At 47.1% G+C, this 27010-nt stretch overlaps 4 non-coding genes across 4 annotated transcripts; all 4 read left to right on the plus strand.

Moving 5' to 3' along the window:
- Nucleotides 1–3098: 3098 nt before the first annotated feature.
- On the plus strand, nt 3099–3170 carry TRNAE-CUC (transfer RNA glutamic acid (anticodon CUC)). Its single transcript has one exon. It is a non-coding gene; the product is annotated as a tRNA-Glu (tRNA).
- Nucleotides 3171–10505: 7335 nt separating this feature from the next.
- Nucleotides 10506–10577, plus strand: TRNAE-CUC (transfer RNA glutamic acid (anticodon CUC)). The gene has a single exon. It is a non-coding gene; the product is annotated as a tRNA-Glu (tRNA).
- An 8517-nt stretch (nt 10578–19094) lies between these two features.
- Nucleotides 19095–19166, plus strand: TRNAE-CUC (transfer RNA glutamic acid (anticodon CUC)). Its single transcript has one exon. It is a non-coding gene; the product is annotated as a tRNA-Glu (tRNA).
- A 262-nt stretch (nt 19167–19428) lies between these two features.
- On the plus strand, nt 19429–19500 carry TRNAE-CUC (transfer RNA glutamic acid (anticodon CUC)). Its single transcript has one exon. It is a non-coding gene; the product is annotated as a tRNA-Glu (tRNA).
- The last annotated feature ends 7510 nt before the right edge of the window (nt 19501–27010 follow it).

The raw sequence follows: 27010 nt of genomic DNA on the forward strand, positions 1-27010 counted from the left end.
CATGAGCTGAGCAGCGCAGGGCACGAATCGGTGATAAAAATTCACCATGCCGAGGAACTCTTGGAGGGCCTTGATGGAACGGGGACGCGGGAACGTGGTGATGGCCTCGACCTTGGTCGGCAGCGGCACGGCCCCGGTATTGGTGAAGCGGTGGCCCAAAAAGTCAACGGTCGTCGCGCCGAAGTGGCATTTGACCGGGTTGACAATTAAGCCGTGCTCGCTGAGGCGACCGAACAGTGTTCGGAGGTGGAGGAGGTGCTCGACGCGGGACGTGCTGGCGACGAGGATGTCGTCCAGATAGACGAAAAGAAACGGCAGGTCGCGCAGCACGCCGTCCATCAAGCGCTGGAACGCCTGGGCCGCGTTCTTGAGGCCAAACGGCATCCGCAAAAATTCGAACAGGCCGAACGGCGTGATGACGGCCGTCTTCGGGATGTCGGCCGCCCGGACAGGTACCTGGTGGTAGCCCCGTATCAGGTCAATTTTCGAAAAGATGACCCGTCCCGCCAAACGGGCGGAAAAGTCCTGAATATGCGGGATCGGGTACCTGTCGGGGGTGGTAGCGTCATTGAGACGGTGGTAGTCGCCACACGGGCGCCATCCACCCCCCGGCTTTGGCACGATGTGCAGTGGCGAGGCCCATGCGCTATCGGAGCGCCGCACGATGCCGAGGTGCTCCAACGCGTCGAATTCGGCCTTTGCCACGGCGAGCTTGGCTGGGTCGAGGCGGCGGGCCCTGGCGTAGACCGGCGGGCCCGTAGTGGGTATGTGGTGCTCGATCCCGTGCCGCACCGCGACGGCCGAAAACGTCGGCCGCGTGAGGGCCGGGAATTCCACGAGCAGGCGAGCGAACTCGTTCGTTGCCGGGAGGGCGCACGCCAGTTCGGTCGGCGCGGAGCTGCTCATTGTGCACGCCAGGGAGCTGAAGGTCTCGGCGTGGACAAGGCGACGTCGTTTGACGTCGACCAGCAGCCCTTGCGCGCAGAGGAAGTCGGCGCCCAGCAAAGCCACGGGGACGCTGGCGGTAACAAAAGTCCATTGAAAGCGCTGGCTGCCGAAGCAGAGGGTGACGACGCGTGGGCCGAAAGTGCGTATGGCCGAGCCATTAGCAGCGACCAAAGAGGGGCCGCAAACTGCGTCCAGCCTGTCCTGCTCGGAGGCAGGTATGACGCTCAGTTGGGCGCCGGTGTCGCACAGGAAACGCCGTCCAGACGCTTTGTCCCGAATAAACAGCAAGTTGCCCGAGTGGCCGGCGCTCATGGCTGGGAATGAACGCCGGCCCGGCCGTTTCCCGACCTGCCGAAAGTGCACGGGGGCCGGCACGTCCGAGCCTTGTGTCCGAACCTGGCGTGGTAATAACACCACGCCCGGTCAGGTGGAGGCCCCGGCCGTCGTGTCGGAAGCGGGCGGTGCAGCGTGGCGGCCGCCAGTTGCACCGGCAGTTCGACCTCCAACCACGCAGGGCGCTCGGGCGTCGTGGGCGTCGCCTCGGACGGCGGCGGGCTCCAGGTAACCGCGCCGATGTGCTGGCCCGCCGAGGAGATCTTATCGGCTTCCCTGGCGAGGCCGCGGGAATCCGTGATCAACGTGCCAGCCAGGGCGAGGCGTACCGGGTTAGGCAGCTGACGGAGGAACAGCTCCCGGAACAGGAATGCCGGAGAGTGCTCGCCGAGCAACGAGAGCATATAGTCCATGCGCTCGGACGGGCGCGTGTCGCCGAGCTCGGGCAGGTCAAGCAGGCGCAGTGCGCGTGCTGCCGGTGAGAGGGCGAAAGCGTCGAGGAGGAGCGTCTTCAGCGCGTCGTATTTGTCAGCAGCCGGCGGGTGCTGGAGGAGGCTCAAGGCGCGGGCCGCGGTGGTGGAACCGAGCGCCGCCACAACATGGTGGAAGCGGGTGTCGTCCGCGGTGATGCCTCGCAGGGCGAACTGAGAGTCCGCCTGGGCAAACCAAACAGCCGCGTGAACCTCCCAGAAGGTAGGCAGTTTAAGCGTCACTGCCGTATCCATGTCGGTAGGTCACCAATGAAGGAACTGCGCTCCAACGCGAGTCGAAAGAATTGACGCGACCAAAGACGGAATTCGTCCGAGTTGCTTTATTGAAACAAAACAGCTCAGGTATTCTGACAAGCCCGTTTTTCGGGCAACAATATATATACACATTTATGTCGGGAAGTTTGCCCGGCAAAAGCTATACCGGGCATGCCCGGGTATCAAGGGCGAGCCTTGGAAAGGCGAGTCTGGACCTGCCCGGGCGTGTTTGGCTGCGGCCTGGCAAGTCGAGGCTGGGCGTGCCCGGGCGCTCTGGGCGTGCCCTGGAAAGGCGATAGCGGGCATGCCCGGACGCTCTGGGCGAACCCTGGAAAGGCGATAGCAGGCATGCCCGGACGCTTTGGGCGAGCACTGGAAAGGCGATAGCGGGCATGCCCGGACGCTCTGGGCGTGCCCTGGAAAGGCGATAGCGGGCATGCCCGGACGCTCTGGGCGAGCCCTGGAAAGGCGATAGCGGGCATGCCCGGACGCTCTGGGGGAGCTCTGGAAAGGCGAGAGCGGGCATGCCCGGACGCTCTGGGCGAGCCCTGGAAAGGCGATAGCGGGCATGCCCGGACGCTCTGGGGGAGCCCTGGAAAGGCGATAGCGGGCATGCCCGGACGCTCTGGGCGAGCCCTGGAAAGGCGATAGCGGGCATGCCCGGACGCTCTGGGGGAGCCCTGGAAAGGCGATAGCGGGCATGCCCGGACGCTCTGGGCGAGCCCTGGAAAGGCGATAGCGGGCATGCCCGGACGCTCTGGGCGAGCCCTGGAAAGGCGAGAGCGGGCATGCCCGGGAAAGACGAGACCGGGCGTGCCCGGGAGGTTCGGGCGTGCCCGGGAACAGTGAGTCCGGGCATGCCCGGGAGAGGCGCGTCTGGCCGTGTTCTGGCCGGTGCAAGGCGATTATGTACATCCAGCGGTAACCGCTACAGTCTCATTCTCATTCATTCTCCAGGTCGTGTATTTCAAGCGTCTCATTCTCCTTCGTGTGCGTGTGTCCTTTCCAACCAACCACGTGATTTTCATTTATTAACACCTGATTTCCTCCAGTCACGTTAATTAATGTGTCTCCCTGGTGGTCTAGTGGTTAGGATTCGACGCTCTCACCGCCGCGGCCCGGGTTCGATTCCCGGGCAGGGAACATTCTTTATTTCTAAACCACAATTTTAACCGTTGGTAATTTAACCACGACATTATTTTTTAACCACATTCAATCTTGCTTGTTGGAGCGTCTATTATCAGTCTGGAAGGTCGATGGTTCAAATCCCTGCTCTGAGTCTGGCAGGTCGGTGGTTTAAATCCCTGCTCTGAGTCTGGAAGGTCGGTATTTCAAATCCCTGCTCTGAGTCTGGAAGTTCGGTGGTTCAAATCCATGCTTTGAGTCTGGAAGGTCGGTGGTTCAAATCCCTGCTCTGAGTCTGGAAGGTCGGTCGTTCAAATCCCTGCTCTGAGTCTGGAAGGTCGGTGGTTTAAATCCATGCTCTGAGTCTGGAATGTCGGTGGTTTAAATCCCTGCTCTGAGTCTGGAATGTCGGTGGTTTAAATCCATGCTCTGAGTCTGGAATGTCGGTGGTTCAAATCCCTGCTCTGAGTCTGGAAGGTCGGTGGTTCAAATCCCTGCTCTGAGTCTGGAAGGTCGATGGTTTAAATCCATGCTCTGAGTCTGGAAGGTCGGTCGTTCAAATCCCTGCTCTGAGCCTGGAATGTCGGTGGTTTAAATCCCTGCTCTGAATCTGGAAGGTCGGTGGTTCCAATCCCTGCTCTGAGTCTGGAATGTCGGTGGTTTAAATCCCTGCTCTGAATCTGGAAGGTCGGTGGTTCAAATCCCTGCTCTGAGTCTGGAAGGTCGGTGGTTCAAATCCCTGCTCTGAGTCTGGAAGGTCGGTGGTTCAAATCCCTGCTCTGAGTCTGGAAGGTCGGTGGTTCAAATCCCGACCGAGTCAAACCAAAGACTTTAAAATGGAACATGATGCTTTCTTGCTTTATGTTCAGCATTTCGAAAAGGCGGAATTCTAATTTAAAAGGGTATTTTCTTGGACCGAACTGATAAACAACCATAGGTTGGTAATATCCTTGCACAGACGTTGAGAGGGTGAACGGGTGGAAGTTTCGCCAAGGAAGCTCATGTTATTACTTTGCAGGCCTGGTGTTGGTCTGACGGTCACATATCTGAACGATCCTACTCGTCCATGTGCCAGGTGCAAACATTTTTCAAGGTGAGTATCAATTTGAGAGAGTGAATCCCACTATGATTTTTACTTCCACCAAGGTATGACGTCCATGAAAAAGAATGATGGACATTTCAAAGGAGTTGCTTGTTGCCATTTTCGACGCCATCTTTATAGAAAGCCGCCATTTTCAAGCAGTATTCAAGTAATTCAGCACTTTGGCTGCACGGCAAATTCTGGTTGTCAAATCATAACTTGTGTTGATCAATCGTTGTTCGCTATAATTATGAACATGTCAATATTTATTTTAACCATTTTTGTCATGTTTGCCTTGAAATCTTTCAAATGCCAAGAAAAAGCCTAAATTTGTTATTTTTAAACATGTCACTCCCAAAAAGATGTGTAACAGAATTGTTCAACTAAATTGCGACAGACCTTTTATGAGCTCAGAATTCTGCTGACCTGCCTATGCAGAGCAGCCTCACATCCACAAAGACGAATCAGATGTTTGAGCAAATGTTGGCTTACGGAACAACGACTGGACAAACCCATTTGGCCAGGACCCTTCAGATCTTGTCAGTATCTCGGGAGTACCTGCCAGACCTGAAGTTTATCGTGACCTGCTATATGCACCACAGAAGGGAAGGAGGCTCACAAGGTATTTCAGGAGCAGAGCCTCCAAAAATTGAAGGTTTCTCCACAAAAAAGCTGAACTTGAAAGGGTTTGTTGAAGTCAATGAGAAATCTGTGAAGGGCACAAACAATTCGGAAGCAGTTCTGCAGAGTAACAGGGGATTGTTTGTCACTATCACACTCATGATTTATCATTCATGATTATCATTATCATTATCATTCATGATTTATTCATGATTCATTATCATTCATTCATTATCATTCATGATTTATCAGGCAGTTCTGCAGAGTAACAGGGGATTTTTTGTCACTATCACACTCATGATTTATCATTCATGATTATCCGATGGTTAATCTCGAAATGTTAACCATGATCATGATTATCATTCAAATATTCTACAGGTGGACGCACTTCTGCGGTAGAATTTCGTGTCAATCGGACCAACGGTTGCCGAGAAAATGAATTTTAAAAGTGCAGACATATACGCCACACGTGTGAATAAAACGAATGCCGAACCCTGCTTTTCGCTTTGCGAGCTCAGAGTCATAAGCGTGTGGTGTCAACAGGCACAAAACAACGACAAACCATTCCTGGTCATGGCAATATCATGCATTGTCGGAACATGAAATATAATGAGACGGCAGGTACGAGCCGACCTTTACATGCTCTGCTGTCGCCAGACACAGCGTATATCCCGTTTGATGGGCCTAGTTTGCCTTTCTCTTTCTATTTCGACTTTGTTCAGCCGCCATGACACCTTTATCAGCAGGTGAGACAGTGCAATGCATTGTGGGATGCCATCAACCAATCCAAAGTTCATCCAAACCTTATTCAGCCTTATCTGGTGGATTATAGCTATCCTCCTCTAATCTTCCCATATGTTATCCATCCGATAGTTTGTCATTGGATAAGAATTTTAACCATCGGAAAGGAATTTTAACCTTCGGATAGGAATTTTAACCACGGGATAGGAATTTTAACCACAGGATAGGAATTTTAACCATCGGATCGGAATTTTAACCATTGGATTGGAATTTTAATTATTGGATCGGAATTTTAACCATCGTGTCAGGATTTTAACCACAGGAAAGGAATTTTAACCATTGGATAGGAATTTTAACCACAGGATAGGGATTGTAACCATCGGGTCGGAATTTTAAGCACAAGATAGGAAGTCGAACCATCGCATTGGAATTGTAACCACAGGATAGGAATTTTAACCATCGGATAGGAATTTTAACTGCAGGATAGGAATTTTAACCGTGGGATCGAAATTGTAACCTTTGGATGTGAATTTTAACCATTGGATAGGAATTTTAAGCATCGGATCGGAATTATAACCACAACATAGGCATTTTAACCACCGGAAAGGAATTTTAACCACAGGATAGGAATTTTAACCACAGGATAGGAATTTTAACCACAGGAAAGGAATTTTAACCTTCGGATAGGAATTTTAACCACAGGATAGGATTTTTAACCATCAGATCAGAATTTTAACCATTGGATAGGAATTTTAATGTTCGGATCAGAATTTTAACAACAGGATAGGAATTTAAACCATTGGATCGGAATTTTAACCATCGCGTCAGAATTTTAACCACAGGAAAGGAATTTTAACCACAGGATAGGAATTTTAACGTTCGGATCGGAATTTTAACCACAGGAAAGGAATTTTAACCATCGGATAGGAATTTTAACCACAGGATAGGAATTTTAACCATCGGATCGGAATTTTAACCATTGGATAGGAATTTTAACGTTCGGATCAGAATTTTAACAACAGGATAGGAATTTTAACCATTGGATCGGAATTTTAACCATCGCGTCAGAATTTTAACCACAGGAAAGGAATTTTAACCATGGGATAGGAATTTTAACCACAGGATAGGAATTTTAACCATCGGATCAGAATTTTAACCACAGGATAGGAATTTTAACCATCGGATAGGAATTTTAACCACAGGATAGGAATTTTAACCATCGGATCGGAATTTTAACCATTGGATTGGAATTTTAATTATTGGATCGGAATTTTAACCATCGCGTCAGGATTTTAACCACAGGAAAGGAATTTTAACCATTGGATAGGAATTTTAACCACAGGATAGGAATTGTAACCATCGGATCGGAATTTTAAGCACAAGATAGGAAGTCAAACCATCGCATTGGAATTGTAACCACAGGATAGGAATTTTAAATGCAGGATAGGAATTTTAAATGCAGGATAGGAATTTTAACCATGGGATCGAAATTGTAACCTTTGGATGGGAATTTTAACCATTGGATAGGAATTTTAAGCATTGGATCGGAATTATAACCACAAGATAGGCATTTTAACCACCGGAAAGGAATTTTAACCATTGGATAGGAATTTTAATGTTCGGATCAGAAATTTAACAACAGGATAGGAATTTTAACCATTGGATCAGAATTTTAACCATCGCGTCAGAATTTTAACCACAGGAAAGGAATTTTAACCATGGGATAGGAATTTTAACCGCAGGATAGGATTTTTAACCATCGGATCGGGAAGCACAAGATAGGAAGTATAACCATCGGATTGGAATTGTAACCACAGGACAGGATTTTTAACGATTGGATAGGAATTTTAACCGTGGGATCGAAATTGTAACCTTTGGATAAGAATTTTAACCATTGCATAGGAATTTTAAGCATCGGATCGGAATTATAACCACAAGATAGGCATTTTAACTGCCGGAAAGGAATTTTAACCACAGGATAGGAATTTTAACGTTTGGATCGGAATTTAACCACAGGAAAGGAATTTTAACCTTCGGATAGGAATTTTAACCACAGGATAGGAATTTTAACCATCTGATCAGAATTTTAACCATTGGATAGGAATTTTATCCTTTGGATAGGAATTTTAACCAGAGGATAGGAATTTTAACCATCGGATCGGAATTTTAACCATTGGATCGGAATTTTAACTATTGGATCGGAATTTTAATCATCGCGTCAGAATTTTAACCACAGGAAAGGAATTTTAACCATCGGATAGGAATTTTAACAACAGGATCGGAATTTTAACCATAGGATCGGAATTTTAACCACAGTATAGGAATTTTAACCACTGAATCGGAATTTTAACCACAGGATAGGAATTTTAACCATCGGAACAGAATTTTAACCGCAGGATAGGAATTTTAACCATCGGATATGAATTTTAACCACAGGATAGGAATTTTGACTATCGGATCGGAATTTTAACCATTGGATCGGAATTTTAACGATTGGATCGGAATTTTAATCATCACGTCAGAATTTTAACCACAGGAAAGGAATTTTAACCATGGGATAGGAATTTTAACCACAGGATAGGAATTTTAACCATCGGATCAGAATTTTAAGCACAAGATAGGAACTATAACCATCGGATTGGAATTGTAACCACAGGATAGGAATTTTAACCATTGGATTGGAATTTTAACTACAGGATAGGAATTTTAACCGTGGGATCGAAATTGTAACCTTTGGATAAGAATTTTAACCATTGCATAGGAATTTTAAGCATCAGATCGGAATTATAACCACAAGATAGGCATTTTAACTGCCGGAAAGGAATTTTAACCACAGGATAGGAATTTTAACGTTTGGATCGGAATTTAACCACAGGAACGGAATTTTAACCTTCGGATAGGAATTTTAACCACAGGATAGGAATTTTAACCACAGGATAGCCCCTCTGTCTTGGTTATATTATCAGAGTTTCTTGCAACTGAGCACACGACTTCACAAGAAGGACAAACCAAGTTTACCCAACAACCCCTCACGATAATTAAACAGAGAGGTCCTGCTACCTGCACACTCTCTGATGGGAAGGTGTGCAATGCAATTCATGTCGCACCTGATATTCAAACCACAAAATGGACTTGCTGCTGAAGTCTGACAGGTTTTGTGGTAACTCTGACCAACAAATGCCTCCACAAGTCTTTGCCCCAGGTGTTTGCCGTGGGACCAGACATCGTCAAGCTCCTGAATGGACGAAGGACTTTGTCATGTGACATGTTTACCTTCAATCACATGCTGACTATATTATTTGTTTTTCATTGCAAAGTGTTGATACGTAATTAAGCAGTTGTGATCATCTTCACTAAAAAGGGATATGTGGTATGGTGATTTCAGTATTCAGGATATTTACCATCAACAACATGTTTGCCTTATTATTTGTTTTTTTTCATAACTAGAGTTGTTGATAGCTTTTCAAAAAAAGGAACATGTGGTATTGTGTGTTGTGTCAATCTGAAGGAAGGAATTATGTCTCGGTAATGATGAGGCAGAACCGGAAGTGACGTGTGAGAAGGTGTGGAAAGGACATGGAAGAGAGGTCTTTAAACCGTTTCGCTGAAGAACCTGTGCGTCTGTTGCCATGACTATTCAACAATAATCCCGAACATTTCCTCCCTCCACTTCCCACCGTCACGTGACTTCCCTTTCCTCTCTGTCCTTCAGCAATGTTCTTCTTCTCCCATTAAAATAATATCCCACAACTCTTCTTTATCACTTCACACAATGCATATTAATCACCTTTCATAAACAATTATGAAATTGCCAATAATATTTAATAATTTAATATTTAATGCATATTATTATTTAATATATAATTTAATATAATATTATTAATAATAATTTCTGGTAAAACTGCCAAAATCAAGACTCTCTGCTCACCTTCACTCTTTCATTCCTCTTTTTTCCGACCTCTGGAACAAATTCCCTCACTCTCATCAATCCCATTCCTCCCTCCAGGTCTTTAAAACAGTTGTCACCATCATCTCTGATCTTCCCCCATCCAAAACCTTGATCTTTTCTTCCCCTGTCTCCCGCTCCCTTATGTGACCCCAGATCCACTTTTTTGAAATACCGGCTTCTTCCCTGGAAGTGGTTGCTGTATTCATGTGTTTTATACCTCGATTCCCACGCCTCCTCCCCCCAAGCCCTCTCCCTCCCACAGATCTCCCGATGTTCCTGCTCTCAAATGTTGTACTTGTGTGCTTCCCCCTCTCTCCCCATCTTGTCTCCCACTCCCTTTATTTCGTCTCATGTGCCCGTTCCTGGAAGTCCGAGTCATACCAAAGACAATTTTAACCTTTTGTGTGATTAATGTTAGCTCTTGCGCGAGCCTGGATCTTCTCGACAAAATTTTTTTTTGAAACAATTCACTTCTGATAAAAAAAATTTATTTACCCATTCGATCTCTCATTACATCATTCAATGTTCCTCCTTGTGCAGGTAAGGTGTGCAGGCTGTATATAACTCCAAGCACAACCCCACATCTGCCCCTTCCACCAATTTCCCCTTAAACCTGAAACTTTGTGCTGATTTTGCCTCCATAATGTGAGAAGAAAATCTTTCTCTTTAAATGAACAAATCATATTGATTTGAGCGAATGTTTCAACAATAAGAGTTCCGGTATTTCATTTACTCACGAATAGTAACCAGGTGTGCATGTGCAGGAAGGTAAAAGGTTGTTGTTACGTTTGTGGTGGATCAAAACCTCGGAGTGTTTCACAAAATCAGTCTCATTCATTCTCCAGGTCGTGTATTTCAAGCGTCTCATTCTCCTTCGTGTGCCTGTGTGTCCTTTCCAACCAACCACGTGATTTTCATTTATTAACACCTGATTTCCTCTAGTCACGTCAAGTCATGTGTCTCCCTGGTGGTCTAGTGGTTAGGATTCGACGCTCTCACCGCCGCGGCCCGGGTTCGATTCCCGGTCAGGGAACATTTTTTATTTTTAAATCACAATTTTAACCGTTGGTAATTTAACCACGACATTATTTTTTAACCACATTCAATCTTGCTTGTTGGAGCGTCTATTATCAGTCTGGAAGGTCGATGGTTCAAATCCCTGCTCTGAGTCTGGAAGGTCGGTGGTTTAAATCCCTGCTCTGAGTCTGGAAGGTCGGTATTTCAAATCCATGCTTTGAGTCTGGAAGGTCGGTGGTTCAAATCCCTGCTCTGAGTCTGGAAGGTCGGTGGTTCAAATCCCTGCTCTGAGTCTGGAAGGTCGGTGGTTCAAATCCCTGCTCTGAGTCTGGAAGGTCGGTGGTTCAAATCCCTGCTCTGACTCTGGAAGATCGGTGGTTTAAATCCCTGCTCTGAGTCTGGAATGTCGGTGGTTTAAATCCCTGCTCTGAGTCTGGAAGGTCGATGGTTTAAATCCCTGCTCTGAGTCTGGAAGGTCGGTGGTTCAAATCCCTGCTCTGAGTCTGGAAGGTCGGTGGTTCAAATCCCTGCTCTGAGTCTGGAAGGTCAGTGGTTCAAATCCATGCTCTGAGTCTGGAAGGTCGGTGGTTCAAATCCATGCTCTGAGTCTGGAATGTCGGTGGTTTAAATCCATGCTCTGAGTCTGGAAGGTCGGTGGTTCAAATCCCTGCTCTGAGTCTGGAAGGTCGGTGGTTCAAATCCCTGCTCTGAGTCTGGAAGGTCGGTGGTTCAAATCCCTGCTCTGAGTCTGGAAGGTCGGTGGTTCAAATCCCTGCTCTGAGTCTGGAAGGTCGGTGGTTCAAATCCCTGCTCTGAGTCTGGAAGGTCGGTGGTTCAAATCCCGACCGAGTCAAACCAAAGACTTTAAAATGGAACATGATGCTTTCTTGCTTGATGTTCAGCATTTAGAAAAGGCGGAATTCTAATTTAAAAGGGTATTTTCTTGGACCGAACTGATAAACAACCATAGGTTGGTAATATCCTTGCACAGACGTTGAGAGGGTGAACGGGTGGAAGTTTCGCCAAGGAAGCTCATGTTATTACTTTGCAGGCCTGGTGTTGGTCTGACGGTCACATATCTGAACGATCCTACTCGTCCATGTGCCAGGTGCAAACATTTTTCAAGGTGAGTATCAATTTGAGAGAGTGAATCCCACTATGATTTTTACTTCCACCAAGGTATGACGTCCATGAAAAAGAATGATGGACATTTCAAAGGAGTTGCTTGTTGCTATTTTCGACGCCATCTTTATAGAAAGCCGCCATTTTCAAGCAGTGTTCAAGTAATTCAGCACTTTGGCTGCACGGCAAATTCTGGTTGTCAAATCATAACTTGTGTTGATCAATCGTTGTTCGCTATAATTAGGAACATGTCAATAATTATTTTAACCATTTTTGTCATGTTTGCCTTGAAATCTTTCAAATGCCAAGAAAAAGCCTAAATTTGTTATTTTAAACATACATCACTCCCAAAAAGATGTGTAACAGAATTGTTCAACTAAATTGCGACAGACCTTTTATGAGCTCAGAATTCTGCTGACCTGCCTATGCGAGCAGCCTCACATCCACAAAGACGAATCAGATGTTTGAGCAAATGTTGGCTTACGGAACAACGACTGGACAAATCCATTTGGCCAGGACCCTTCAGATCTTGTCAATATCTCGGGAGTACCTGCCAGACCTGAAGTTTATCGTGACCTGCTATATGCACCACAGAAGGGAAGGAGGCTCACAAGGTATTTCAGGAGCAGAGCCTCCAAAAATTGAAGGTTTCTCCACAAAAAAGCTGAACTTGAAAGGGTTTGTTGAAGTCAATGAGAAATCTGTGAAGGGCACAAACAATTCGGAAGCAGTTCTGCAGAGTAACAGGGGATTGTTTGTCACTATCACACTCATGATTTATCATTCATGATTATCATTATCATTATCATTCATGATTTATTCATGATTCATTTATCATTCATTCATTATCATTCATGATTTATCAGGCAGTTCTGCAGAGTAACAGGGGATTTTTTGTCACTATCACACTCATGATTTATCATTCATGATTATCCGATGGTTAATCTCGAAATGTTAACCATGATCATGATTATCATTCAAATATTCTACAGGTGGACGCACTTCTGTGGTAGAATTTCGTGTCAATCGGACCAACGGTTGCCGAGAAAATGAATTTTAAAAGTGCAGACATATACGCCACACGTGTGAATAAAACGAATGCCGAACCCTGATTTTCGCTTTGCGAGCACAGAGTCATAAGCGTGTGGTGTCAACAGGCACAAAACAACGACAAACCATTCCTGGTCATGGCAATATCATGCATTGCCGGAACATGAAATATGATGAGACGGCAGGTACGAGCCGACCTTTACCTGCTCTGCTGTCGCCAGACACAGCATATATCCCGTTTGATGGGCATAGATTGCCTTTCTCTTTCTATTTCGACTTTGTTCAGCCACCATGACACCTTTATCAGCAGGTGAGACAGTGCAATGCATTGTGGGATGCCATCAACCAATCCAAAGTTCATCCAAACCTTATTCAGCCTTATCTGGTGGATTATAGCTATCCTCCTCTAATCCTCCCATATGTTATCCATCCGATAGTTTGTCATTGGATAAGAATTTTAACCATCGGAAAGGAATTTTAACATTTGGATAGGAATTTTAACCGCAGGAGAGGAATTTTAACCACAGGATAGGAATTTTAACCATTGGATCGGAATTTTAACCATTGGATTGGAATTTTAATTATTGGATCGGAATTTTAACCATCGCGTCAGGATTTTAACCACAGGAAAGGAATTTTAACCATTGGATAGGAATTTTAACCACAGGATAGGGATTGTAACCATCGGGTCGGAATTTTAAGCACAAGATAGGAAGTCAAACCATCGCATTGGAATTGTAACCACAGGATAGGAATTTTAACCATCGGTTAGGAATTTTAACTGCAGTATAGGAATTTTAACCGTGGGATCGAAATTGTAACCTTTGGATGGGAATTTTAACCATTGGATAGGAATTTTAAGCATCGGATCGGAATTATAACCACAACATAGGCATTTTAACCACGGGAAAGGAATTTTAACCACAGGATAGGAATTTTAACCAGAGGATAGGAATTTTAACCACAGGAAAGGAATTTTAACCATCGGATAGGAATTTTAACCACAGGATAGGAATTTTAACCATCGGATCGGAATTTTAACCATTGGATAGGAATTTTAATGTTCGGATCAGAATTTTAACAACAGGATAGGAATTTAAACCATTGGATCGGAATTTTAACCATCGCGTCAGAATTTTAACCACAGGAAAGGAATTTTAACCACAGGATAGGAATTTTAACGTTCGGATCGGAATTTTAACTACAGGAAAGGAATTTTAACCATCGGATAGGAATTTTAACCACAGGATAGGAATTTTAACCATCGGATCGGAATTTTAACCATTGGATAGGAAATTTAACGTTCGGATCAGAATTCTAACAACAGGATAGGAATTTTAACCATTGGATCGGAATTTTAACCATCGCGTCAGAATTTTAACCACAGGAAAGGAATTTTAACCATGGGATAGGAATTTTAACCACAGGATAGGAATTTTAACCATCGGATCAGAATTTTAACCACAGGATAGGAATTTTAACCATCGGATAGGAATTTTAACCACAGGATAGGAATTTTAACCATCGGATCGGAATTTTAACCATTGGATTGGAATTTTAATTATTGGATCGGAATTTTAACCATCGCGTCAGGATTTTAACCACAGGAAAGGAATTTTAACCTTTGGATAGGAATTTTAACCACAGGATAGGAATTGTAACCATCGGGTCGGAATTTTAAGCACAAGATAGGAAGTCAAACCATCGCATTGGAATTGTAACCACAGGATAGGAATTTTAACCATCGGATAGGAATTTTAACTGCAGGATAGGAATTTTAACCGTGGGATCGAAATTGTAACCTTTGGATGGGAATTTTAACCATTGGATAGGAATTTTAAGCATCGGATCGGAATTATAACCACAACATAGGCATTTTAACCACCGGAAAGGAATTTTAACCACAGGATAGGAATTTTAACCACTGGATCGGAATTTTAAGCACAAGATAGGAAGTATAACCATCGGATTGGAATTGTAACCACAGGATAGGAATTTTAACCACAGGATAGGAATTTTAACCACAGTATAGGAATTTTCACCACAGGATAGGAATTGTAACCATCGGGTCGGAATTTTAAGCACAAGATAGGAAGTCAAACCATCGCATTGGAATTGTAACCACAGGATAGGAATTTTAACCATCGGATAGGAATTTTAACTGCAGGATAGGAATTTTAACCGTGGGATCGAAATTGTAACCTTTGAATAGGAATTTTAACCATTGGATAGGAATTTTAAGCATCGGATCGGAATTATAACCACAACATAGGCATTTTAACCACCGGAAAGGAATTTTAACCACAGGATAGGAATTTTAACCACAGGATAGGAATTTTAACCACAGGAAAGGAATTTTAACCATCGGATAGGAATTTTAACCACAGGATAGGAATTTTAACGTTCGGATCAGAATTCTAACAACAGGATAGGAATTTTAACCATTGGATCGGAATTTTAACCATCGCGTCAGAATTTTAACCACAGGAAAGGAATTTTAACCATGGGATAGGAATTTTAACCACAGGATAGGAATTTTAACCATCGGATCAGAATTTTAACCACAGGATAGGAATTTTAACCATCGGATAGGAATTTTAACCACAGGATAGGAATTTTAACCATTGGATTGGAATTTTAATTATTGGATCGGAATTTTAACCATCGCGTCAGGATTTTAACCACAGGAAAGGAATTTTAACCATTGGATAGGAATTTTAACCACAGGATAGGAATTGTAACCATCGGGTCGGAATTTTAAGCACAAGATAGGAAGTCAAACCATCGCATTGGAATTGTAACCACAGGATAGGAATTTTAACCATCGGATAGGAATTTTAACTGCAGGATAGGAATTTTAACCGTGGGATCGAAATTGTAACCTTTGGATGGGAATTTTAACCATTGGATAGGAATTTTAAGCATCGGATCGGAATTATAACCACAGCATAGGCATTTTAACCACCGGAAAGGAATTTTAACCACAGGATAGGAATTTTAGCCACAGGATAGGAATTTTAACCACAGGAAAGGAATTTTAACCATCGGATAGGAATTTTAACCCCAGGATAGGAATTTTAACCATCGGATCGGAATTTTAACCATTGGATAGGAATTCTAATGTTTGGATCAGAATTTTAACAACAGGATAGGAATTTAAACCATTGGATCGGAATTTTAACCATCGCGTCAGAATTTTAACCACAGGAAAGGAATTTTAACCACAGGATAGGAATTTTAACGTTCGGATCGGAATTTTAACCACAGGAAAGGAATTTTAACCATCGGATAGGAATTTTAACCACAGGATAGGAATTTTAACCATCGGATAGAAATTTAAACTACAGGATAGGAATTTTAACCGTGGGATCGAAATTGCAACCTTTGGATAGGAATTTTAACCATTGGATAGGAATTTTAAGCATCGGTTCGGAATTATAACCACAAGATAGGCATTTTAACCACTGGAAAGGAATTTTAACCAAAAGATAGGAATTTTAACCACAGGATAGGAATTTTAACGACAGGATAGGAATTTTAATAACAGGATAGGAATTTTAACCACAGGATAGGAATTTTAACCGTCGGTTCAGAATTTTAACCACAAGATAGGAATTTTAACCACAGGATAGGAATTTTAACCATCGGATTGGAATTTTAACCATTGGATCGGAATTTTAACTATTGGATCGGAATTTTAACCATCGCGTCAGGATTTTAACCACAGGAAAGGAATTTTAACCATTGGATTGGAATTTTAACCCCAGGATAGGAATTTTAACCACAGGATAGGAATTTTAACCATCGGATTGGAATTTTAACCATTGGATCGGAATTTTAACTATTGGATCGGAATTTTAACCATCGCGTCAGGATTTTAACCACAGGAAAGGAATTTTAACCATCGGATTGGAATTTTAAGCACAAGATAGGAAGTATACCCATCGGATTGGAATTGTAACCACAGGATAGGAATTTTAACCATCGGATAGGAATTTTAACTACAGGATAGGAATTTTAACCGTGGGATCGAAATTGTAACCTTTGGATCGGAATTTTAACCATTGGATAGGAATTTTTAGCATTGGATCGGAATTATAACCACAAGATAGGCATTTTAACCACCAGAAAGGAATTGTAACCATAAGATAGGAATTTTAACCACAGGATAGGAATTTTAACCACAGGATCAGAATTTTAAGCACAGGATAGGAATTTTAACCACAGGATAGGAATTTTAACCACAGGATAGGAATTTTAACTACAGGATAGGAATTTTAACCACAGGATAGGAATTTTAACCACAGGATAGGAATTTTAACCACAGGATAGGAATTTTAACCACAGTATAGGAATATTAACCACAGGATAGGAATTTTAACTGCAGGATAGCACCTATGTCGTGGTGATATTATTAGAGTTTCTAGCAACTGAGCACACGACTTCACAAGGACAAACCAAGTTTACCCAACAACCCCTCACGATCATGAAACAGAGAGGTCCTGCTACATGCACACTCTCTGATGGGAAGGTGTGGAATGCAATTCATGTCGCACCTGATATTCAAACCACAAAATGGACTTGCTGCTGAAGTCTGACAGGTTTTGTGGTAACTCTGACCAACAAATGCCTCCACAAGTCTTTGCCCCAGGTGTTTGCCGTGGGACCAGACATCGTCAAGCTCCTGAATGGACGAAGGACTTTGTCATGTGACATGTTTACCTTCAATCACATGCTGACTATATTATTTGTTTTTCATTGCAAAGTGTTGATACGTAATTAAGCAGTTGTGATCATCTTCACCAAAAAGGGATATGTGGTATGGTGATTCAGTATTCAGGATATTTACCATCAACAACATGTTTGCATTATTATTTGTTTTTTTTCATAACTCGAGTTGTTGATAGCTTTTCGAAAAAAGGAACATGTGGTATTGTGTGTTGTCTCAATCTGAAGGAAGGAATTATGTCTCGGAAATGATGAGGCAGAACCGGAGGTGACGTGTGAGAAGGTGTGGAAAGGACATGGAAGAGAGGTCTTTAAACCTTTTCGCTGAAGAACCTGTGCGTCTGTTGCCATGACTATTCAACAATAATCCCGAACATTTCCTCCCTCCACTTCCCACCGTCACGTGACTTCCCTTTCCTCTCTGTCCTTCAGCAATGTTCTTCTTCTCCCATTAAAATAATATCCCACAACTCTTCTTTATCACTTCACACAATGCATATTAATCACATTTCATAAACAATTATGAAATTGCCAATAATATTTAATAATTTAATATTTAATGCATAATATTATTTAATATATAATTTAATATAATATTATTAATAATAATTTCTGGTGAAACTGCCAAAATCAAGACTCTCTGCTCACCTTCACTCTTTCATTCCTCTTTTTTCCGACCTCTGGAACAAATTCCCTCACTCTCATCAATCCCACTCCTCCCTCCAGGTCTTTAAAACAGTTGTTCACCATCATCTCTGATCTTACCCCATCCAAAACCTTGATCTTTTCTACCCCTGTCTCCCGCTCCCTTATGTGACCCCAGATCCACTTTTTTGAAATACCGGCTTCTTCCCTGGAAGTGGTTGCTGTATTCATGTGTTTTATACCTCGATTCCCACGCCTCCTCCCCCCAAGCCCTCTCCCTCCCACAGATCTCCCGATGTTCCTGCTCTCAAATGTTGTACTCGTGTGCTTCCCCCTCTCTCCCCATCTTGTCTCCCACTCCCTTTATTTCGTCTCATGTGCCCGTTCCTGGAAGTCCGAGTCATACCAAAGACAATTTTAACCTTTTGTGTGATTAATGTTAGCTCTTGCACGAGCCTGGATCTTCTCGACAAAAATTTTTTTTTTAAACAATTCACTTCTGATAAAAAAAATTTATTTACCCATTCCATCTCTCATTACATCATTCAATGTTCCTCCTTGTGCAGGTACAGGTGTGCAGGCTGTATATAACTCCAAGCACAACCCCACATCTGCCCCTTCCACCAATTTCCCCTTAAACCTGAAACTTTGTACTGATTTTGCCTCCATAATGTGAGAAGAAAATGTTTCTCTTTAAATGACCAAATCATATTGATTTGAGCGAATGTTTCAACAATAAGAGTTCCGGTATTTCATTTACTCACGAATAGTAACCAGGTGTGCATGTGCAGGAAGGTAAAAGGTTGTTGTTACGTTTGTGGTGGATCAAAACCTCGGAGTGTTTTATCAAGTCAGTCTCATTCATTCTCCAGTTCGTGTATTTCAAGCGTCTCATTCTCCTTCGTGTGCCTGTGTGTCCTTTCCAACCAACCACGTGATTTTCATTTATTAACACCTGATTTCCTCCAGTTACATCAACTAATGTGTATCCCTGGTGGTCTAGTGGTTAGGATTCGACGCTCTCACCGCCGCGGCCCGGATTCGATTCCCGGTCAGGGAACACCTATTTTATTAAACCACAATTTTATTAAACCACAAAACCACATCGCCCAGGTGTGTATGTGCAGGAAGGTAAAAGGTTGTTGTTACGTTTCTGGTGGATGAAAACCTCGGAGTGTTTCACAAAATCAGTCTCATTCATTCTCCAGTTCGTGTATTTCAAGCGTCTCATTCTCCTTCGTGTGCGTGTGTCCTTTCCAACCAACCACGTGATTTTCATTTATTAACACCTGATTTCCTCTAGTCACGTCAACTAATGTGTCTCCCTGGTGGTCTAGTGGTTAGGATTCGACGCTCTCACCGCCGCGGCCCGGGTTCGATTCCCGGTCAGGGAACATTCTTTATTTCTAAACCACAATTTTAACCGTTGGTAATTTAACCACGACATTATTTTTTAACCACATTCAATCTTGCTTGTTGGAGCGTCTATTATCAGTCTGGAAGGTCGATGGTTCAAATCCCTGCTCTGAGTCTGGAAGGTCGGTATTTCAAATCCCTGCTCTGAGTCTGGAAGGTCGGTGGTTCAAATCCATGCTTTGAGTCTGGAAGGTCGGTGGTTCAAATCCCTGCTCTGAGTCTGGAAGGTCGGTCGTTCAAATCCCTGCTCTGAGTCTGGAAGGTCGGTGGTTTAAATACCATGCTCTGAGTCTGGAAGGTCGGTGGTTCAAATCCCTGCTCTGAGTCTGGAAGGTCGGTGGTTTAAATCCATGCTCTGAGTCTGGAATGTCGGTGGTTTAAATCCCTGCTCTGAGTCTGGAAGGACGATGGTTTAAATCCATGCTCTGAGTCTGGAAGGACGATGGTTTAAATCCATGCTCTGAGTCTGGAAGGTCGGTCGTTCAAATCCCTGCTCTGAGCCTGGAAGGTCGGTGGTTTAAATCCCTGCTCTGAATCTGGAAGGTCGGTGGTTCAAATCCCTGCTCTGAGCCTGGAAGGTCGGTGGTTTAAATCCATGCTCTGAGTCTGGAAGGTCGGTGGTTCAAATCCCTGCTCTGAGTCTGGAAGGTCGGTGGTTCAAATCCCTGCTCTGAGTCTGGAAGGTCGGTGGTTTAAATCCATGCTCTGAGTCTGGAAGGTCGGTGGTTCAAATCCCTGCTCTGAGTCTGGAAGGTCGGTGGTTCAAATCCTTGCTCTGAGTCTGGAAGGTCGGTGGTTCAAATCCGTGCTCTGAGTCTGGAAGGTCGGTGGTTCAAATCCCTGCTCTGAGTCTGGAAGGTCGGTGGTTCAAATCCCTGCTCTGAGTCTGGAAGGTCGGTGGTTCAAATCCCTGCTCTGAGTCTGGAAGGTCGGTGGTTCAAATCCCTGCTCTGAGTCTGGAAGGTCGGTGGTTCAAATCCCTGCTCTGAGTCTGGAAGGTCGGTGGTTCAAATCCCGACCGAGTCAAACCAAAGACTTTAAAATGGAACATGATGCTTTCTTGCTTGATGTTCAGCATTTAGAAAAGGCGTAATTCTAATTTAAAAGGGTATTTTCTTGGACCGAACTGATAAACAACCATAGGTTGGTAATATCCTTGCACAGACGTTGAGAGGGTGAACGGGTGGAAGTTTCGCCAAGGAAGCTCATGTTATTACTTTGCAGGCCTGGTGTTGGTCTGACGGTCACATATCTGAACGATCCTACTCGTCCATGTGCCAGGTGCAAACATTTTTCAAGGTGAGTATCAATTTGAGAGAGTGAATCCCACTATGATTTTTACTTCCACCAAGGTATGACGTCCATGAAAAAGAATGATGGACATTTCAAAGGAGTTGCTTGTTGCCATTTTCGACGCCATCTTTATAGAAAGCCGCCATTTTCAAGCAGTGTTCAAGTAATTCAGCACTTTGGCTGCACGGCAAATTCTGGTTGTCAAATCATAACTTGTGTTGATCAATCGTTGTTCGCTATAATTATGAACATGTCAATAATTATTTTAACCATTTTTGTCATGTTTGCCTTGAAATCTTTCAAATGCCAAGAAAAAGCCGAAATTTGTTATTTTTAAACATGTCACTCCCAAAAAGATGTGAAACAGAATTGTTCAACTAAATTGCGACAGACCTTTTATGAGCTCAGAATTCTGCTGACCTGCCTATGCAGAGCAGCCTCACATCCACAAAGACGAATCAGATGTTTGAGCAAATGTTGGCTTACGGAACAACGACTGGACAAACCCATTTGGCCAGGACCCTTCAGATCTTGTCAATATCTCGGGAGTACCTGCCAGACCTGAAGTTTATCGTGACCTGCTATATGCACCACAGAAGGGAAGGAGGCTCACAAGGTATTTCAGGAGCAGAGCCTCCAAAAATTGAAGGTTTCTCCGCAAAAAAGCTGAACTTGAAAGGGTTTGTTGAAGTCAATGAGAAATCTGTGAAGGGCACAAACAATTCGGAAGCAGTTCTGCAGAGTAACAGGGGATTGTTTGTCACTATCACACTCATGATTTATCATTCATGATTATCCGATGGTTAATCTCGAAATGTTAACCATGATCATGATTATCATTCAAATATTCTACAGGTGGACGCACTTCTGTGGTAGAATTTCGTGTCACTCGGACCAACGGTTGCAGAGAAAATGAATTTTAAAAGTGCAGACATATACGCCACACGTGTGAATAAAACGAATGCCGAACCCTGCTTTTCGCTTTGCGAGCTCAGAGTCATAAGCGTGTGGTGTCAACAGGCACAAAACAACGACAAACCATTCCTGGTCATGGCAATATCATGCATTGTCGGAACATGAAATATAATGAGACGGCAGGTACGAGCCGACCTTTACCTGCTCTGCTGTCGCCAGACACAGCGTATATCCCGTTTGATGGGCCTAGATTGCCTTTCTCTTTCTATTTCGACTTTGTTCAGCCGCCATGACACCTTTATCAGCAGGTGAGACAGTGCAATGCATTGTGGGATGCCATCAACCAATCCAAAGTTCATCCAAACCTTATTCAGCCTTATCTGGTGGATTATAGCTATCCTCCTCTAATCCACCCAGACTTTATCCATCCGATAGTTTGTCATTGGAGAGGAATTTTAACCATTGGATAGGAATTTTAAGCATCGGATCGGAATTATAACCACAAGATAGGCATTTTAACCACCAGAAAGGAATTTTAACCATAAGAAAGGAATTTTAACCGCAGGATAGGAATTTTAACCTTTGGATAGGAATTTTAACCGTGGGTTCGAAATTGTAACCTTTGGATAGGAATTTTAACCATTGGATAGGAATTTTAAGCATCGGATCGGAATTATAACCACAAGATAGGCATTTTAACCACCGGAAAGGAATTTTAACCATAAGATAGGAATTTTAACCACAGGATAGGAATTTTAACCACAGGATCGGAAGTTTAACCACAGGATAGGAATTTTAACCACAGGATAGGAATTTTAACCACAATATCGTGCCTGTGTCGTGGTTATATTATCAGAGTTTCTAGCAACTGAGCACACGACTTCACAAGAAGGACAAACCAAGTTTACCTAACAACCCCTCACGATCATGAAACAGAGAGGTCCTGCAACCTGCACACTCTCTGATGGGAAGGTGTGGAATGCAATTCATGTCGCACCTGATATTCAAACCACAAAATGGACTTGCTGCTGAAGTCTGACAGGTTTTGAGGTAACTCTGACCAACAAATGCCTCAACAAGTCTTTGCCCCAGGTGTTTGCCGTGGGACCAGACATCGTTCAAGCTCCTGAATGGACGAAGGACTTTGTCATGTGACATGTTTACCTTCAATCACATGCTGACTATATTATTTGTTTTTCATTGCAAAGTGTTGATAATTAAGCAGTTAAGCAGTTGTGATAAATTAAGACAATAAAGACAATTAAGCAGTTGTGATCATCTTCACCAAAAAGGGATATGTGGTATTAAAGCGCGGCGTTACGCGCGCTGCTTGTGAGCAAGGAGGAAGCGGACAAGCGGTAACATATGAACGTCTTTATTGTAAGACTACACTGTAACACTGAACTCTTCCGGGCTGGTCGCCCGGTGTATATCCTGAGGCCACGCCTACCCCTCGGGCGTGGCCACCGCCCACTTGGTGCGTGGAATGATGTCACCACGCCAGTGGGCTTTTGTGTCCGCCACACGCGCCCCCCCAGAATTCCCGCGCACCTGGAGGGCCAGTTTGCGGGGCAGACGAATGGCCCCGGCCGAAGCGCCCCCTGGCGATCGGCGGCGTCTGGGGTGCAGGGGGACGTGCGTCGGTGGGTGCCCGTGGCATGCCGTTGGCACCGGGGCGAACCTCTGGGCGGTCTCTTGCAGAGCGGAGCGCTGCTGTGCCGCGGACCATGGTGCCGTGGAGTCGGGGAGGAACTCGCCCGGCACCCGCAGTGGTTGCCCGAAGACCTACTCCGCCGCGGATGCGCGCAGGTCCTCCTTGGGCGCCGTCCGGAGGCCCAGCAGGACCCAGGGGAGCCTGTCGACCCAGCCGCCGTCGCGGAGGGTGGCCCGGAGCGCGGCCTTCAATGAGCGGTGAAATTGCTCACACAGGCCGTTAGCCTGGGGGTGGTAGGCCATGGTTCAGTGCAGCCGGACCCCGAGCCCCTGCGCAACCGCCCCCCAGAGCTCCGAGGTGGACTGGGGGCCGCGGTCGGATGAGATGTCTGAGGGGGCGCCGAACCGGGCGACCCAGGTGGCGATGAAAGCCTGCGCGACATCGGCCGCCGTTGTCGACGCCAAGGGCACGGCCTCCGGCCACCGGGTGGTGCGGTCCACCATGGTGAGGACGTGGGTGAAACCCCGCGAGGGGGGCAGAGGTCCCACCAGGTCCACATGGACGTGGTCAAACCGGCGTTCCGGCACCGTGAACGGGGCCAACGGGGCCTGGGTGTGCCGGTGCACCTTGGCGCGCTGGCACGCGAGGCATGTCCTGGCCCAGCCGCGGACGGCCTTCCGGAGGCCATGCCAGACGAACTTGTCGGCGATCAGCCTTTGGGAGGCCCTCGCGCCCGGGTGGGACAGGCCATGGATGGCGTCAAACACCTGGCGCTGCCAGCCCGCGGGCACAATGGGGCGAGGACGCCCGAGGGAGACGTCGCACAAGAGGGCCGCGCCCGCGCCGTCGAACGGCACCTCGGTGACGCGGAGGCCCGTGACGGCGGTCCGCAAGGCCTGGACGTCGGGGTCAGCGGCCTGGTCCGCTGCCATCCGGGCATAGTCGATGCCGAGGTGGACTGCGTGGGCGACGGCCCGGGAAAGGCAATCCGCCACCGGGTTGTCCTTCCCCGCGACGTGCTGGATGTCCGTCGTGTACTCGGACACGGCCGAGAGGTGACGCTGCTGCCGGGCCGACCACGGCTCGGTGACCTTGCCCATCGCGAAGATCAGCGGCTTGTGGTCGACGAAGGCAGTGAACGCCCGGCCCTCGAGCAGATGGCGGAAGTGCCTGACTGCCAAGTGAAGTCTGAGCAACTCGCGGTCGAAGGTACTGTAACGGCGTTCGGGCGGGCGAAGCTGCCGGCTAAAGAACGCCAGCGGTTGCCAAGCTCCACGCACCCATTGCTCGTGCACCGCGCCCACCGCGTAGTCCGAGGCATCGGTGGTGAGGACGATCGGTGCATCGGGCGCCGGGTGCGCGAGCATGGTGGCGTTAGCCAAGGCGAGCTTCGCGCCCGTGAACGCCGTGTCCATCTGCTCGGTCCAGGTAACGTTGCCTTTGCCCGGCTTACCTCGGAGAGCTTCGTGCAGGGGGCGCAGGAGCTGGGCGATACGGGGCAGGAACCGATGGTAAAAGTTCACCATGCCCAGGAACTCCTGCAGCCCTCTGATCGTGCGGGGGCGCGGAAACCCCTTCACCGCTTCCACCTTGGCCGGCAGGGGGACGGCTCCGTGCCTGGTGACACGGTGCCCCAGAAAATCGATTGTGGCGGCGCCGAACCGGCACTTTGCGGGGTTCACAATCAGGCCATGCTGGCCCAGGCGTTCGAAGAGCGTGCGGAGGTGGCGTAGGTGCTCTTCCCGGGACGCGCTGGCGACAAGGATATCGTCCAGGTAGACGTAGACAAAATCCAAGTCGCGCAGGACGCTGTCCATCAGTCGCTGGAACGCCTGAGCCGCATTCTTCAGACCGAAGGGCATGCGCAGGAACTCGAAGAGTCCGAATGGCGTGATGACCGCCGTCTTCGGGACGTCCTCCGGCCTGACGGGGACCTGATGGTAGCCGCGTATGAGGTCCACCTTCGAGAAGAAGGACCTGCCCGCCAAACGGGCGGAAAAGTCCTGAATGTGGGGGACGGGGTAGCGGTCGGGAGTCGTGGCGTCATTGAGACGGCGATAGTCCCCGCACGGTCGCCATCCCCCGCCGGGCTTCGGCACGATGTGCAGCGGCGACGCCCAAGCGCTCTCTGAGCGCCGAACGATGCCGAGTCGCTCCAGGGTAGCGAACTCCGCTTTTGCCACCGCCAGCTTCGTCGGCTCGAGGCGGCGTGCCCGGGCATAGACCAGTGGCCCGACGGTGGGGATGTGATGGGCCACCCCGTGCTTGACGGCCCCCGCCGAGAAGGTGGGCCGCGTGAGGGCCGGGAAGCCGGTGAGGAGGCGGGTGAATGCGTCCGCTGCCGGAAGCGTACAGACCAACGTGGCCGGAACCGAATCGTTCAGCAAGCCACTTGGCAAGCCGCTCGTTGAGCTGGGCAACGCACATGCGAGCGAGCTGAACGTCTCGGCCTGGACAAGCCGTCTGCGCTTGACGTCGACCAGGAGCCCATTAGCGCACAGGAAGTCCGCGCCAAGCAGTGCCATGGGCACGTCGGCGGTGACGAACGTCCATCGGAAAACCTGCCCTCCAAACCGCAGAGAGAGGCAGCGTTTTCCGTACGTACGGATGGGCGTCCCGTTCGCGGCAAGCAGCGCAGGGCCCCCACCCGCGGCGTGCTTGTCTGACGTGCCGGCGGGAATGACACTCACCTGTGCTCCCGTGTCGCACAGGTAACGGCGCCCGGAGAAGGTGTCCGTTATGAACAGCAGGCTGCTCGAACGGCCGGCGCTCATCGCCACAATTGAGCGCCGGCCCGGGCGTTTCCCGACCCGTTGAAGGAGCACGGCGGATAACACCGCCGAGCTTCGTGGCCGAACTTGGCGTGGAACCAGCACCAGGTGGTGGAGCTGGAGGAGCGCGGCTGGCTCCGCCAGGCCGGTGGAGTCGACGGGTTTCCCCGCGGTGGCGGTTTTCGCCGCGGCGGTGGGCGGGGCGTGGCGGCGTTCACGAGGTGCGTATCAGCATGCTGCTGAAACTCAGCGTGCTGTAGAAGATGATGCTGTGGAACAGCAGCGTCGAAGGCCGTGACGGCCACGCCAACGCTCGCCCGCGTGTCCGAAGCGGCGAAGTACTTGTCCGCCTCGGCCGCCAATGCTCGGGGTTCCGTTAGCCCGGTCCCGGCCAACGCGAGGCGAACCTGCGCTGGAAGTTGGCGACGGAAAAGCGCCCGGAATAGCGAACCGGGGGCTTCGTCGCCCAACAGTGACAGCATATGGTCCATTCGGACCGACGGGCACGTCTCACCGAGCTCGGGGAGATCCAGGAGGCGGTCGGCCCGTGCGTCGTCCGTGAGGCTGAACGTGGCTAGGAGTTGCCGCTTGAGTGCCTCGTACTTGTGGCCGTCCGGTGGGTGGCGAAGGACGGACACAACTCGAGCGGCCGTGCCGGGCCCGAGGGAGGCGACGACATGGCAGTAGCGCAGGTCGTCGTTGGTGAGGCGCCGAAGCTGAAATTGGGCTTCGGCTTGAACGAACCAGACCTCGGCCTGGGCCTCCCAAAATTCGGGAAGTTTAATCGCCATTGACTTGTCGTTGGCCATTGCAATGGCGTCGTGTTCGGAAGGATCGCTACGGCAGATCCAGCGT

The sequence above is a fragment of the Myxine glutinosa genome, chromosome 1 (assembly GCF_964187855.1).
Source record: "Myxine glutinosa chromosome 1, kmMyxGlut1.1, whole genome shotgun sequence".
Classification (NCBI taxonomy): domain Eukaryota; kingdom Metazoa; phylum Chordata; class Myxini; order Myxiniformes; family Myxinidae; genus Myxine; species Myxine glutinosa.